Source organism: Aethalodelphis obliquidens, unplaced genomic scaffold (assembly GCF_003676395.1).
Source record: "Aethalodelphis obliquidens isolate GAN/ISIS:26980383/991018 unplaced genomic scaffold, ASM367639v1 scaffold43, whole genome shotgun sequence".
In the NCBI taxonomy this organism is placed as follows: Eukaryota; Metazoa; Chordata; class Mammalia; order Artiodactyla; family Delphinidae; genus Aethalodelphis; species Aethalodelphis obliquidens.
This window is the reverse complement of record NW_020837987.1, coordinates 6,546,530-6,560,960: the sequence shown is the minus strand read 5'-3', so window position 1 is coordinate 6,560,960 and position 14,431 is coordinate 6,546,530. Positions and strand designations below refer to the sequence as shown.

Below are 14,431 nucleotides of genomic sequence, written 5' to 3'. Positions count from 1 at the left end.
CTTAATCTCTTTGTCCTTAGTTACATCATCTGTAAATGGGGATAATAATAATACTTACCCCATAGGAATATTGGGAGGGTTAAATGCACATAGTAAGTGCTCCATAAATGCTAAATATTGTTAATAATTATTAGCTATATAAATCTTTCTACCTGAAAAGGTCTTTGAATGTGTTTGCTGTATTCATTGACCTACTTTTTTAGTTTAACATATGAAACTGATAAGATAAAAGAGTAGATGCCTCATTTGTGTTCACAAAATTAATCCTTCTCTTCAATGAAACTACCATAAACACTGTAATAAGGCAAAACTGGGAACAGTTTTTGTAATACATATGCAGAAATATACTAACAATTCTTAAAAACCAACAATTAAGAAAATAGAAAATTGGGTGGAGAACATGAGCAAGCAGTTGGAAAAAATGGAAGTGGCAATAAATATTTTAAAATAAAAATGTCACAAAGAAACAGACTATTCAGATTTGTAGATACATTTTTAGGTGTATTTTGAATTAGTGGGTAATGACCATCTTTCATGAGAGGATTCCAAATAATTAGTTCACATGTGAATTTTCCTTATAAAGTAAAAAGCTAGAGATAAGGAGTTGTGATCTACAAATAGGACACTCTGTTAGCTTTCAAAAACTTCATTCAGTTCCTTTCAGACACCAGAGCCAGACATCTTGGTCTGGACTATCAAACAGAAATGGACTGCCTATGTTTCTGGGCATTCATTCTAGAATATGGATGTAAATATATTACATGGCAGCTTTTATTTATATTTGAATAGACTACACAGCAGCTAGAAAAATCTTCTACAGCAATAAGTATAATAGCTTTATTGAGTACCTATTATGTGCCAGGTATATTGTGCTATAAGCTTAACGTAGCTTATTTCATGTAATCGTTATCAGAAGTTTGTAAAGTAGATATTATTTTCATTTTTATAGAGAAAGGAAGTGAAGCACAGAGATTAAGAAACTTACATAAATTCATGCATCAAGTGTGCAGTAAAGCCAGGATTCAAACCCATACAACCTGACTCTAGGACCACAGTCTTATGATACTGTACAAATGGAAATCCACTCATGAGTGAAGAAATGCAAATTTTGCCAATTGACTGTTCATATTATTTGTCCATTTTATGCCGTTAGTCCTTTTTCTACTTGAAATTAAGGGATTTTAAGAATGCCTGCTTCAGCATTAGGATTTATGCAGATATCTTCTTCTAATTTGTCACTTATATGTTATCGTGTATCTTTTGTTGTATATAAACTTTAAATTTGGGTAGTTTCATCTAGCATATGATAAGTTTGTGCATACAGTAATAATTCAGTCAAAATTAATATGCAACATTAATTTTTATTGTTGTTGTTAAACTTGGGAAACATTTATTTTTACTTTCCCATATCAGCAATCATGGATATAAGTGGTTAAATCTTGTATCTCCTCAGGAAGACATAGCACTGTTGAGTGACTATTACATCCCGTGGAGAACTTCAGTCTTTGGTCACAGCATTAAGAGCTCCTGGTTTTGGTTCCATAAGCCCTCTTTGAAATGACGTATGCAACATTAATGTTTAATAGTCTTCTTTCATGAGTTTCTAATGTTGGTATTTTATAAGATATCTTTCCAATTATTATGTTATAGTTTCTTTTCAAAGATTTGCTTTTCATATTTAGTTTTTGATCCAACTGGAATTCAATTTTGTAATTGGTCCAAGGTAGGAATTTGCTGATAATTATATCAGTAAAATTATTTTTGCATGTAGGCGACCAGTGTTCCAATACCATTTGTTAAATAGATCTTTACTTTGTGATGCCACCTTTATAATATACATGCTTAATTGTTTCTAGGCTCTTTGTTTTGTTTCTTTAATCTGTTTGTCTACATCTATACCAGTACTATGCTCTGTGTGTGTGTGTGCATGTGTGTGTGTATGTGTTTACATTGTCTTAACTACTTTAACTTTATAATAACCCTGTTTGCTTGGCAGGCATTTCCCCACTTCCCACTACACAAATGTTCTAGTTTTAAAAAATTTCCTCAGCTACTTTGGGACCTCTATGCTTTCATTTGAATTTTAGAATCAGTTTATCTAGCTCTAAGGAAAAAACGCTGTTGGGATTTTAATTGGAATTGCAAAGAATTGTAGACTACAGACTTCCTGACTTACATCCTGATAAAACCATCATAATTTGAAAATATCATAAATTGAAAATACATTTAATACACCTAACCTACCAAACATCATAGCTTAGTTTAGCCTACCTTAAATATGCTCAGAACACTTACATTAGCCTTCAGTCATCTAGCACAAAGCCTATTTGATAATAAAGTGTTGAATATCTCATGTGATTTATTGACTACTGTACTGAAAGTGAAAAACAGAACAGTTGAATGAATATAGAATGGTTGTAAGGGTGTATTGGTTGTTTACCCATGACATCACATGGCTGACTGGGAGCTATGGCTTGCTGCCACTGCCTGGCATCACCAGAGAGTATCATACCACATAAAGCTAGCCTGAGAAAAGATCAAAATTTAAAATTCAAGGTATCTATGTTTTCTGTGTGTATCACTTTTGCACCATTGTAAAGTCGAAAATTCCTAAGTCAAACTGCCTTAGGTTGGGGACTGTCTGTAATTGGAGAAGAATTGAGTGAAACATTTTTTTCTGTCTATCAGAAAGATGTTTCAATTTAAGGAAATCCATTAATATAATTTATCATATTCAAAAAAATATATAATCAGGGCTTCCCTGGTGGCACAGTGGTTGAGAGTCCGCCTGCCGATGCAGGGGACACGGGTTCGTGCCCCGGTCCGGGAAGATCCCACATGTCGCGGAGCAGCTGGGCCCGTGAGCCATGGCCGCTGAGCCTGTGCGTCCAGAGCCTGTGCTCCACGACGGGAGAGGCCACAACAGTGAGAGGCCTGCATACCACAAAAAAAAAAAAAATATATATATATATATATATATATGTATATATATATATATATACATATATATATATATAAAATCAGCTCCACAAAGCTACTAATTTTTTTAAAATCAGAATTTGAGAATTTTTAAAGAGGATCTATTTATAAAATAGAAGTAAATGGACACTTCCTTAACATGATATTTAAAAAATTATTCTACAAAAAAAAAAAAATTATTCTACACACATACTAAGCTAAAGGCCAGAACCATGTTTCCTTCAGGAAATGATACATATTCCTACTAAAGTCAGGAACATGACCAGATTACTCATGTACCACATTTATTTACTATAATTCTATATGCATATAGAAAAGAAAAAAAAGATAAACATTGGGAAGGTGCATACAAAATTGTATCTAGGTGATACAATTATGTATGTGGGCAGTTGAAGAGGAAACAAGAGAATTCAATACAGTATGGACACAAAATTAATATACAGAAATCAACAACATTTCTATATACAAACCACCAACCAGTTCAAAAGTAAAATGGAAGGTGGGAATCCCTGGTGGTCCAGTGGTTAGGACTCGGTGCTTTCACTGCCATGGCCCAGGTTCAATCCCTGGTCGGGGAACTAAGATACTGCAAACCTCACGATGCAGCCAAAAAAAATTAAAATTAAAAAATAAATAAAATGGAAGAAAAATGTTAAGAGTAGAAACAAAATCCTAAAGGAAAAAAAAATTGTATCTGATGTATATGGGAGAAAGAAACCTTTAAAGCATTACTGAGACCTAAAAGAGGATTTGAATAAATTTTTAATACATACTTTTTTTGGAAAAGATCATCATTATTAAATCAATATAAATTCTTTTTAATCTTGAGATTTATTGGAATCTCACATATTCTAAATATTATTTTTAAGGCAAGTCTATTCAAGCTGACTGTAGAAGACATTTGAAAAATAAGTGTGTAAAATATCCAAGAAAAAATATGAAAAATGTGTGTTATGCTCTAAGTTTTAAAAAGAGTATTCATTTAATGTTTGTGTAACTTTAAGGAAAAAAAAACTTTTACAAAAAGTTGCCAGTCAGAAAGAAAAAAGTTGCCAGTCAGCATATATACCATAGAACTGACGTGTAATTATCTTTATGCCTTCACTGTAAACTTTGTTATTTTTTAAAAAAAGACTTATCATATTAAGTATCTTAAAAATAAAGGAGAGGAAACTGCTGTGATACCAGCAGGACCTCTGGAAATGTTAAGGCTTCCTTCCAGGGCCCAGGAGATACTCATCTTTTTTTTGGTTCTGTCTGACAGGAGGAGGAATAAAATTTAATGACAAGAAATGTGAATTTGTGTTTTTTAACAATCCTCTTTGTTCCTTGCTCCTAATATGGAATTCTTGACATATGTATGTAAAGAGAGTCAACATCTTAGGAAAATACACTATTTGTTCTAAAGCACTGATTCATCATTTTATATAGTTAGAAATTAACCCATATTTACTTTTGTTACTTGTTTTATAATTTTTGTCAGGAGTACAGTTTTTTTTTTTGGTATGAAATTTATGCTAATTTACTAGTTAGTGGGAAAGATATTTTAATGCTAATTTACTAGCACTAGTAGAAAATATATTTTCTTTGTTGTTCTTCCCTATTTTTTTTAGTGGTTCATATTCCATAGGGGTTATCTATTCCTGAAACATTTATTGAATGATTATTGAGTGCCAACCTCAGTTCTGAGTGCCTCACAGTTTTTGGCCTCATTTAGTCCTCATAACAGCCTTTGGAGGAAAATGCCACTTTACAGATGAGGCTCAAATTTGGCTATTTGTCGAGTTTAGTTTAAAAGAAAACTTTTTTGTTTTTGGCTGCGCCACGAGGCTTATGGGATCTTAGTTCCCAACCAGGGATTGAAAGCCATGGCAGTGAAAGTGCCGAGTCCTAACCACTGGACTGGCAGGGAATTCCCACACGATTAAATTTTGAAGCCAGGATTTGAACTCATGATGTCAGACTCTACAGCCTGTTAACCAGTAAAAATATCTAAATCCACCTCCATTTTGAGAGCCTAATTCTTTTTTTTTTTTTTTTTTTTTTTTTTGAGCCTAATTCTTTGAAAAATTTTCAATCAGGTGTCTCTTCAGCTTTTCTGCTTCTTTTATGAGACTTTATTCTCATGCAGGTTGACTGTGTGGGCTTTGGGCTCTGCTTTGGGCTGCAGATCACCTGGCCCTGACTCAGGCTGTGACATGGGCTCACATCTCCTCCACGTGTGTTCATTCAGGTGAAAGAGCAGCAGCTTTCTGGGGCAGGCTCTTCACTTGCCAGATCACTGGAGTACGTGAACCAAGTCAAGGGTGTGTTTAAAAACAAAATTCAACTGATTACATTTTGAAGATCTTATTGGCTTTATTCAATGATTCATGAGTCAGGGAACATCCAATCTAGCAGATACATAGGAACTCTGAGGAGCTGTACCAAGTCAAAGATTTTTATAGGCAGAAGGGAGTGGGAATAAGGAAGTTACAGTAGCAAAAAGTGGATTGGTTCTGGCCAGGTTACTTTCCTTTAGGGGTTGATAGGGTCTATCAGGCAGATTACCTCACTAATGCTGATCAGGTGATTCCTGCTTGACTAGTTTAAGATTTTATTTCTAGAAGAGGCTGAAACTGTAGGTAAGTCTCAGTTTGGTGACATGAGGCTTAGCATAAGTGGCTCCATTTTGGGCCTGTTGTCTTGTTTTTAACAGGTGTAAGTGCATTTCAGGCCTCTACTCACATCATGTTCACTGACATTCCTTTAGCTCTAACAAATGGCTCACTCAAGGCCCACACTGGGGGATGGGACATTAGCTAGAGACACAAATGAATATTTGTGGAATAATAATCAAGTTAATCAGTAATATTTTCTGATGGAACTATTTTTATTGGAATTTTTTTTAAAACTTGAAATACATTGGAACAGTCTCACAACCTAAGAAAACTTTGTTGACATATAAGTCACATACCATAAAATTGACACATTTAAAGTATATAATGCAATGGTTTTTAGTATATTTATGAGTTGCCATTACCACAATCAATGTTAGAACATTTCATCACCCTAAAAAGGAACTCTGTACCCATGAGCTATCACTTCCCATTTCCCCCCAAGTCTCCTTTGTACTTTCTGTTTCTATGGATTTGCCTATTCTGGACATTCATATAAATGGAATCATATAATATATGGTCCTTTGTGACTGTCTTCTTTCACTCAGCATAATGTTTTCAAGGCTCATCCATTTTCTAGCTTGTATCAGTACTTTGTTTCTTTTTATTTCCAAACAGTATTCTCTTGTATGAGTGTGACATATTTTTTAATAAATGTATTTATTTATTTCTATTTTATTTTTTTGGCTGTGTTGGGTCTTCGTTGTGGCAAGTGGGGGCTACTCTTCATTGTGGTGTGTGGGCTTCCCATTGCAGTGGTTTCTGTTGTTGCGGAGCATGGGCTCTAGGTACGTGGGCTTCCGTAACTGTGGTGCAGGGGCTCAGTAGTTGTCGCTCATGGGCTCTAGAGCTCAGGCTCAGTAGTTGCGGCACATGGCTTAGTTGCTCCACAGCATGTGGGATCTTCCTGGACCAGGGCTCAAACCCATGTCCCCTGCATTGGCAGGCAGATTCTTAACCACTGCACCACTAGGAAAGTCCTGAATATGACATTTTATTTATCTTTTTATCAGTTAATGGACATTTGAATTATTTCCACTTTTTGGCTATTATGAATAACGTAGCTAAGAACATTTGTGTACAAGTTTTTATGTGGACATATATTTTTAGTTCTCATTATATGTAGTGGAATTGCTAGCTTATACGGTAACTGTACATTTAACCTTTTAAGGAACTGCCCCACTGTTTTACACAACAGTTGTACAATCTTACGTTTCCACCAGCAGTGGATGAGAATTCTAGTCTCTCCACATCCTCATCACACTTATTATTATGTCCTTTTGATTATAGCCATCTAGTGGTTGTGAAGTGATATTTCATTGTGACTTTAATTTACGTGTACCTGGTAATTAGTGATGTTGAGCATCTTTTCATGTGCTTATTGGCCATTTGTATATCTTCTTTGAAGAAATGTTTATTTAGATCCTTTGCCCTTTTTTTTTTTTTTTTCCGCGGTACGCGGGCCTCTCACTGTTGTGGCCTCTCCCATTGCGGAGCACAGGCTCCGGACGCGCAGGCTCAGCGGCCATGGCTCACGGACCTCAGCCACTCCACGGCATGTGGGATCTTCCCGGACCAGGGCACAAACCCGTGTCCCCTGCATCGGCAGGCGGACTCCCAACCACTGCGCCACCAGGGAAGCCCTGCCCATTTTTTAATTGGTTTGTCTTTTTATTATTGAATTGTAAGAGATCTTCATATATATTCTAGATATGTTTCTTATCTGGTATATGATCTGTAAATATTTTCTCCCAGCCTATGGGTTGTCTTTTCACTTTCTTGATGATGTCCTTGAAAGCACAAGATTTTTACATTTTTCTGATGTCCATTTTTATTTAATTTTCTTTTTTTGCTTGTGCTTTTGGTGTCATATATAAAAAAACCATTGCCTATCCACAGTTACAATTTACCCTTTTTTTTCATTTTTTTTCCTTTTCACATAGTCATAATATCTCAATTTTATTTCAACTCCAAGTTGTTTTTTTTCCATTTGTGTTATTAGGTTTTCTTTTATTCTGGTTCCTTGGCAATATATATAGCTTTTAGATTAGATCTTCATTTCCATCCCTCATGCTTGTATCATCTCTCAACATTTTCATCTCTGGTGTGTGGGGCTGGGTCCTGGGCCCCCCGGTGGACAGGGTCATGTCAGGGGTGGCTGTAGGCTCAGAGAATCTTAAGGCAGCCTCTTGCTGATGGATGGGTCTGTGTCCCTGCCTGGCTAATTGGTGGGCCTGAGGAGTCAGAGTACTTTTGCCTACAAACTGGTGGGCGGGGTGGAGCTGAGTCCCAAGGCTAATAAGCTAGAGAGAAGATTCCAAAATGGCACTTGCCAGCACCAGCGTCCATGTGGTTGAACGAACTCTCCAAAGTGGCTGCTGCCAGTTTCTGTGTCCCCAGGGTGAGCTCAAGTTGCCTCCTGCCTCTCCAGAAGACTCTCCAAGGTCAGCAGCGGGGTCTGAACCAGGCTCCTTTCAAATTCCTGCTGCTCTCCTGAGTCCCAGAGCATGTGAGATTTTGTGTACGCCCTCTAAGAGTGGAGTCTCTATTTCCTACAATCCTCTGGGTCTCCTGAAACTAAGCCCCACTGGCCTTCAAAGCCAAATGCTCTGGGGGCTTGTCTTCCCCTGTGCAGGATCCTCAGGCTCTAGAGCCCGATGTGGGGCTCAGACCCCTCGCTCCCTGTGGAAAACCTCTGCAATTGTAATTATTCTCCCATTTGTGTGTTTCCCATCCAGGAGTATGGGTCTTGACTATACGTTGACTCTACCACTCCTACCCATCTTGTTGTGGTTCGTTCTCTTTATAGGTTCCAGTCTTTCTCATCAACAGTTGCTCCATAAATAGTTGTAATTTTGGTGTGCCCATGAGAGGATGTGAGCTCAGGGTCTTTCTACTCCATTGTCTTGAGCAGTATTTTATTTTTTCTGATGCTATTGTAAATGGGATTGTTTTCCTTGATTTCATTTTTGGATGTTCACTGCAAATGTCTAGTTATACAATTGGTTTTTTACTATTGATCTTATATTCTGCAACCTTGCTGAAGTTGTTTATTAGTTCTAATAAAATTTTAGTGGATTTCTTATGTTTTCTGAAAATCATGTCATCTGAAAATAGAGATAGTTGTATTTTCTCCTTCCCAATCTGGATACCTTTTATTTTCTTGCCTAATTGCTCTGTTTAGAACCTTCACTGCAATGTTAATAGAAATGGTAAGAATATACATCCTTGTCTTGTTCCTGACCATTAAGGGGAAAGCATCTAGTCTTTCACTTTTAGTATGATGTTAGCTGTGGGGTGTTTGTAGATGTCTTATGACACGTTGAGGAAGTTCCTCTTTTTTGCTAGTATGTTGAGTGTTTTTCCCATGAAAAGGTATTGAGTTTTGTCAAGTGCTTTTTCTGCATCTGTTGAGATGATCATATGGATTTGTTCTTTATTCTGTCGGCATCGAGTATTACATTAGTTTATTTTCAGATGTTAAATCAGTATTGCATTCCTGGTATAAATCCCACTTGGTGATGGCACATAATCCTTTATATATTTGTTTGTTTGTTATTTGTTTTTTGTTTTTTTTTTTGCGGTACACGGGCCTCTCACCGTTGTGGCCTCTCCCGTTGCGGAGCACAGGCTCCGGACGCACAGGTTCAGTGGCCATGGCTCACGGGCCCAGCCGCTCCACGGCATGTGGGATCTTCCTGGACCAGGGCACGAACCCGTGTCCCCTGCATTGGCAGGCAGACTCTCAACCACTGCGCTACCAGGGAAGCCCTGTTTGTTTTTAAAGAGCAATTTCAGGTTCATGGCAAAGTTGAGAGGAAGGTACAGGGATTCCCCATATACCCTTTGCCCCCACACATGCATAGCCTCCCCCATTATCAGCATCCCCCATCAGGGTGGTACATTGTTATAATTGATGGACCTATACTGACACATCATAATCACCCAAAGTCTAATAGTTTACGTTGAGGCTCACTCTTGGTATTGTATAATCTATGGATTTGGACAAATGTATATACATGTGTCTGTCATTATAGTATCATACAGAGTGTTTTCACTGACCTAAAAATCCTCTCTGCTCTGTCTAGTCATTGCTCTCCTCTCCTCCAGCCCCTGGTATCCACTAATCTTTTTACTGTCTCTATAGTTTTGCCTTTTCCAGAATGTCATATAGTGGAATCATACTGTATATAGGCTTTTCAAGTCAGCTTCTTTTTTTTTTTCAAGTCAGCTTCTTTCACTTAATTATATGCATTTAAGGTTCCTCCATGTGTTTTCCTGGCTTGATAGCACATTCCTTTTTAGCATTGAGTAATATTCCTTTATCTGGATGTACCACAATTTATTTATCCATTCACCTACTAAGGGACATCTTGATTGCTTCCAGGTGTTGGCAATTATGAATTAAAGCTGTTATAAACATCTGTGTTCCCTTTTTATATATTGTTAGATTAAATTTGTTAGTATTTTGTTGAGGATTTTTACCTCTGTATTAATAAGAGATAGTGGTCGGTAGTTTTCTTTTTCTTTTTTTCTTTTTTTTTTTGTCTTTGGTATATCAGGGTAATACTGGCCTCATAGAAGGAGCATTCACTCCTCTTCTATTTTGGGAGATTTTGTGAAGTATTGGTATTAACTGTTCTTTGGTGTTTGGTAGAATTTACCAGTGAAGCCATCTAGCCCTGAGCTTTTTTTTGTGGGTAGTTTTTTGATTACTAATTGAATCTCTTTACTTGATACAGGTTTATTCAGATTTTCTTTTTTTCTGTCCTTGAGCAGGTTCATTACTTTGTGTCTTTCTAGGAATTTGTCCATTTCATGTAAATCATCTAATTTGTTACCATACTGTTCTTCATAGTATTTCACTATAATCCTTTTTAATCCTGTAAGGTTAGTAGTAATGTCTCCTCTTTCATTTCTGAGTTTAATGTTTTGAGCATTCTCTCTTTTTCTTGGTCAACTTAAAGGTTAGTCAATTTTGTTGATCTTTTCAGGGAACCAATTTTTGGCCTTATCGATTCTTTCTATCATTTTTCTGTTCTCTATTTGATTGATTTCCTTTTTTAAATATTCATTTATTTATTTGGCTGTGTCAGTTCTTGGTTGCGGCACATGGGCTCTTTGTTGTGGCACACAGGCTCCAGAGCACGTGGACCCTGTTGTTGTGGCACAAGGGCTGTAGTTGCAGCATGCGGGCTCACTAGTTGTGGTGTGCGGGCTCAGTAGTTGTGACGCGCAGGCTCATTTGCCCTGCAGCATGTGAGATCTTAGCTCCCTGACCAGGGATCAAACCCATGTCCCCTGCATTGGAAGGTGGATTCTTAACCACTGGACTACCAGGGAAGTCCCCAGTTTTTGTATTAAAGTCTATTTTGTCTAATATTAGTATATTCACTCCAGTTTTTTATGGTTATTTTTTGCATGATATATTTTTTCCCGTCAATTTATTTTAGTTGACTTTTATGTTTGAACCTAAAGTATGTCTCCTATAGACGGCATATAGTTTGATCTTGTTTTTCTATCCAGTCTGACAGTCTCTGCCTTTTTGATTGTTCAATCCATTTACCACTAATGTTGACACTAAATTATGTCTGCCATTTTCCTTTCTCTTCTCCATGTCTCATGTCTTTTTTTTACATTAAAAAAGGCACTCCTCATGTATTTAATTTAATTTAATTTATTTGTTAACATCTTTATTGGAGTATAATTGCTTTACAATGTTGTGTTAGTTTCTGCTGTATAACAAAGTGAATCAGCTATATGTATACATATATCCCCATATCCCCTCCCTCTTGCACCTCCCTCCCTCCCACCCTCCCTATCCCACCCCTCTAGGTAGTCACAAAGCACTGAGCTGATCTCCCTGTGCTATGCAGCTGCTTCCCACTAGCTGTCTGTTTTACATTTGGTAGTGTATATATGCCCATACTACTCTCTCACTTCATCCCAGCTTACCCTTCCCCCTCCCTGTGTCCTCAAGTCCATTCTCTACGTCTGAATCTTTATTCCTGTCCTGCCCCTAGGTTCATCAGAACCTTTTTTTTTTTTTTTTTAGATTCCATATATGTGTTAGCATACAGCATTTGTTTTTCTCTTTCTGACTTACTTCACTCTGTATGACAGACTCTAGGTCCATCCACCTCACTACAAATAACTCGGTTTCATTTCTTTTTATGGCTGAGTAATATTCCATTGTATATATATGCCACATCTTCTTTATCCGTTCATCTCTTGATGGACATTTAGGTTGCTTCCATGTCCTGGCTATTGTAAATAGTAAAATTTTTTGTTCTAATTCTTTGAAGAATGCCATTGGTATTTTGATAGGGCTTGTATTGAATCTGTAGATTGTTTTGGGTAGTATAGTCTTTTCACAATATTGATTCTTCCGATCCAAGAACATGGTATATTTCTCCATCTGTTTATGTCATCTTTGATTTCTTCCATCAGTGTCTTATAGTTTTCTGAATACAAATCTTTCACCTCCTTAGGCAGGTTTATTCCTAGGTTTTATTCTTTTGTTGCAATCGTGAATGGAATTGTTTCCTTAATTTCTCTTTCTGACTTTTCATTGTTGGTGTATAGAAATGCCAGCGATTTCTATGCCTTAATTTTGCATCCTTCATCCTTACCAAATTCATTGATTAGTTCTAGTAGTTTTCTGGTGGCATCTTTAGGATTTTCTATGTATAGTATCATGTCATTGGCAAACAGTGACAGTCTTACTTCTTCTTTTCCAATTTGTATTTCTTTCATTTCTTTTTCTTCTCTGATTGCTGTGGATAGGACTTCCAAAACTATGTTGAATAAGAGTGGCGAGAATGGACATCCTTGTCTTCTTCCTGATCTTAGTGGAAATGCTTTCAGTTTTTCACCATTGGGTATGATGCTTGCTGTGGGTTTGTCATATATGGGTAGGTTCCCTCTATGCCCACTCTCTGGAGAGTTTTTATCATAAATGGATGTTGAATTTTGTCAAAAGCTTTTTCTGCATCTATTGAGATGATCATATGGTTTTTATTCCTTAATTTGTTAATGTGGTATATCATATTGATTGATTTACGCATATTGAAGAATCCTTGCATCCCTGGGATAAATCCCACTTGATCATGGTATATGGTCCTTTTAATGTGCTGTTGGATTCTGTTTGCTAGTATTTTGTTGAGGATTTTTGCATCTATGTTCATCAGTGATATTGGTCTATAATTTTCTTTTTTTGTGATATCTTTTTCTGGTTTTGGTATCAGGGTGATGGTGGCTTTGTAGAATGAATTTGGAATTGTTCCTCCCTCTGCAATTTTTGGAAGAGTTTGAGAAGGATTGGTGTTAGCTCTTCTCTAAATGTTTGATAGAATTCACCTGTGAAGCCATCTGGTCCTGGACTTCTGTTTGTTGGAAGATTTTTAATTACGATTTCAATTTCATTACTTGTGATAGGTCTGTTTATGTTTTCTAATTCTTCCTGGCTCAGTCTTGGAAAATTGTACCTTTCCAAGAATTTGTCCATTTCTTTGGCATATGGTTGTTTGTAGTCGTCTCTTATAATCGTTTGTATTCTGCAGTTTCAATTGTGATTTCTCCTTTTTATTTCCAATTTTATTGATTTGCGTCCTCTCCCTTTTTTTCTTGATGAGTCTGGCTAAGGGTTTATCAATTTTGTTTATCTTCTCAAAGAACCAGCTTTTAGTTTTATTGATCTTTGCTATTTTCTTCATTTCTATTTCATTTATTTCTGCTCTGATCTTTATGATTTCTTTCCTTCTACTGACTTTGGGTTTTGTTTGTTCTTCTTTCTCTAGTTATTTTAAGTGTAGGGTTAGATTGTTTATTTGAGATTTTTCTTGTTTCTTGAGGCGAGATTGTATTGCTATAAACTTCCCTCTTAGAACTGCTTTTGCGTCCCATAGGTGTTGGGTTGCTGTGTTTTCATTGTCATTTATTTCTATGTATTTTTTAAATTTTTTCTTTGATTTCTTCAGTGATCTCTTGGTTATCTAGTAGTGCACTGTTTAGCCTCCATGTATTTGTGTTTTTTACAGTTTTTTTTTTCTGTAATTGATTTCCAATCTCATAGCGTTGTGGTCAGAAAAGATGCTTGGTATGATTTCAATTTTCTTAAATTTTCTGAGGCTTGATTTGTGACCCAAGATGTGATCTATCCTGGAGAATGTTCCATGTGCACTTGAGAAGAAAGTGTATTCTGCTACTTTTGGGTGGAATGTCCTATAAATATCAGTTAGATCTATCTGGTCTGTTGTGTCATTTAAAGCTTGTGTTTCCTTACTTATTTTGTGTTTGGATGATCTGTCCATTGGTGTAAGTGGGGTATTAAAGTCCCCTATTATTATTGTGTTACTGTCAACTTCACCTTTCGTAGTTGTTAGCATTTGCCTTATGTATTGAGGTGCTCCTGTGTTGTGCATAAACATTTATAATTGTTGTATCTTCCTCTTGGATTGATCCTTTGATCATTATGTAGTGTCCCTCCTTATCTCTTGTAACAGTCTTTATTTTAAAGTCTATTTTATCTGATACGAGTATTGCTACTCCAGCTTTCTTTTGATGTGCATTTGCATGGAGTATCTTTTTCCATCCCTTCACATGCAGTCTATATGTATCCCTAGGTCTGAAGTGGGTCTCTTGTAGACAGCATATGTATGGGTCTTGTTTTTGTATCCATTCAGCCAGTCTGTGTCTTTTGGTTAGGTCATGTAGTCCATTTACATTCAAGGTTATTATCGATATGTATGTTCCTATTACTGTTTTCTTAATTGTTTTGGGTTTGTTTTTGTCAG

At 36.6% G+C, this 14,431-nt stretch overlaps 1 protein-coding gene and 1 non-coding gene across 7 annotated transcripts in view; one reads left to right on the top strand and one right to left on the bottom strand.

The window, feature by feature from the left end:
• Nucleotides 1–14,431, top strand: part of ZNF568 (zinc finger protein 568) — a 39,195-nt gene that overhangs the window by 8,164 nt on the left and 16,600 nt on the right. The gene's annotated exons all lie outside the window — the stretch shown is intronic.
• LOC113606299 (small nucleolar RNA SNORA25) lies at nt 1,438–1,564 on the bottom strand. The gene has a single exon (XR_003427486.1). It is a non-coding gene; the product is annotated as a small nucleolar RNA SNORA25 (small nucleolar RNA).